Consider the following 2,500-nt stretch of genomic DNA (forward strand, 5'->3'; position numbering starts at 1 on the left):
CCCGTTCTCCCGGCGTGGGGGTACAGGCATCAGGACAGAAAACAAAGAGACAGTGACCTGTATCATCAGTCCACCTTCAGGTAACATTCAGAGCCTCCTGCAGCGATTTATTTCACTGACATTAACTGGATGATACAATACAATGAATATTATTTTCACTCTCACTAAATGATGATTATTTTCTCAGGGTTAATGAAGGTCACAGAGCAGAAATAAACTATGAGCTCAAAGACCTACGACCTTTCTGCTCTGCAGAGCGTCCATAGTTTGTGTCTGATAGTTTCTATTAGTGTCAGCTTGTCTGTCACAGTTAAATGATTAATGTGATCAGAAGTTTGATTCTTAAATATCAAGTTTCATCTTTTAACAGATGATAAACGATTAGTGATATAACTAAGTGATATAGTTTATTCCAACAAACAATCTTAAAATAGCATTTAAGATTTGATGACAGATTCAGAGCTGGATTCAGTTAAATGCTGTCAAACATCCCCAGTCACATGTGAACACAGAGAGGTTTTCAGTGGTTCTTTCTGAGCAAATCATTATCACTGATGTCCGTCAGAGACAAAGATAATTTGCCTCTTGTTCAGGGAGGACATGAAGGTCGGCTGCTTTAAAACCCTGAGTAACCAATTCCAGCAATTTGTGTCAACAACTAAGTCATAACTCAGTCCAATCTGAACACATACACTTGAAACACACATTTTTAGATTCAGTGTGACTTTCACTTTCCAAGGACATCAACTGATGTCCATCACAGATAAACCCCCATAAATCCCTTAAAATCATAGAAAGAGAGGCTGCAGAACTTCAGAACTGATCAAGTTACAGTTGTCTGAACATCTTGATACACCGCAGACAGCAGCTGATCACAGTGAATTCAGCTGCTGTTAATGGAGACGATCTGGTAAAATATAAACAGATATATCCTAAAGTTAGAATCACCTCCTGGTGGTCGTCTGTCTCCTCCACTCAGACTAGTTTCAGGTTACATCCCTGTTTATCCAGAGTCATAAAAAATATGAACCATTTGTGTGAAATTTTGTCATGATTACTTTGTGAGGTCACCGTGACCTTGACCTTTGAACACCAAAGTGTAATCGGTTCATCCTTGAGTCCGAGTGAACGTTTGTACCAAATTTGCAGGGATTCCCTTGAGGAGTTCTCGAGATATTGCGATCACAAAGCTAAATCATGTTTTGTGAGGTCACCGTGACCTTAACCTTTGACCTTTGACCACCAAAATCTAATCAGTTCATCCTTGAGTCCTAGTGAATGTTTGTGCCAAATTTGAAGAAGGTCCGTCAAGGTGTTATTGAGATATCGTGTCCACGAGAATGGGACGGACGGACAACTTGAAAACAATATGGCTGCTGCTCTGACTGTCGCCGGCACGGAGGAATAAAAACCACATCTCAATGGCAGCAGAAAATGGCTTAAGTGTTTTGTGTTTATCTGGAGGCAGGAGTCTGCTTCTGTGTCTCCTTCAGTCTGAGGTGATTCACTTTGTTCACCTAAACCACTTTATCTCTGTCCGGTGTGAACACTTTTTCCTCAGATAACTGCAGTGACCTTTAAATCCTGTTACTGCGGACGCCGAGTGTTCACATCACAGCCGTCAGTTAGGAAACACACAGGCCTTCATATCTTCAGAGCAGCAGCTGTCAGGGTACACAGACCAGGCGTCTGCAGCTTTGTGTTTGAGGAGAAGGTCAGGGAGCACGTGATCCCTCAGTTTGGGTTCAGCTCGTGTTGACTGTTGTGGTCGGACTGAATGTAGCTGCCGTGTTCCTGCTGTTAATCCTCTGTCAGCCTCATGATGTTTTTAACCTCCTTCATATTTCTCTCACGTTTCCTCTGATTGTTTCACAGACAGTTAAACAGCATTTTGTTTGACACCAGATTTAATTCTCTGCTCGTCTCCTCTTTCTCTTCTCATCCTCCTCTTCCTCCTCTCTCTCTCTCTGATATAATTATCTCCTCACCTCTTCTCCTTCACCTCTGAAATCCTCACTAATTCTCTCTCTCCTCCCCCTCCCTTCCTCATCACATTTTTCTCCTTATCACTTTTCTTCTTTATCTCCTTACCTCCACACTTCCCTCATCCCCCCTCCTTTGTTTCTTTTTTATTTTCTCTCTCTGTTTTATTTCCTCTTCACCTGCTTCTCTTTGTCTTTACTCCTCAACTTATCCCACCTCCATCTTCTCTCTCCTTCTTCTCTTCTTCCTTCACCTCTTTTTCCTCCTGTAGTTTTTTATATTTCCAAACACTTGTTCCATCTCATATGGCACAGCAATTCCTGATGGTGGTTTAAGTGGAGGCTCTGAGCCTCTCTTCTGATTGGCTGACTGTTTTCTGAGTGATCTAATAAAAGTATGGCAGATTTCAGGTAAACACTCAGAGAAACCAAATCCTGCAATCCTGTTTACCGTATGATATTTTCAGTGCAGTGATTCATTATGCAGCAGATTTGTGGCAGACACAGTTTTGAAAAGA

The 2,500-nt window shown here is 41.7% G+C and overlaps 1 protein-coding gene across 4 annotated transcripts in view; it reads left to right on the top strand.

The window, feature by feature from the left end:
• The window catches only part of patj (PATJ crumbs cell polarity complex component), a 129,150-nt gene that overhangs the window by 92,320 nt on the left and 34,330 nt on the right, over positions 1 to 2,500 (top strand). The window lies entirely within an intron of this gene.

Source organism: Seriola aureovittata, chromosome 6 (genome assembly GCF_021018895.1).
Source record: "Seriola aureovittata isolate HTS-2021-v1 ecotype China chromosome 6, ASM2101889v1, whole genome shotgun sequence".
In the NCBI taxonomy this organism is placed as follows: domain Eukaryota; kingdom Metazoa; phylum Chordata; class Actinopteri; order Carangiformes; family Carangidae; genus Seriola; species Seriola aureovittata.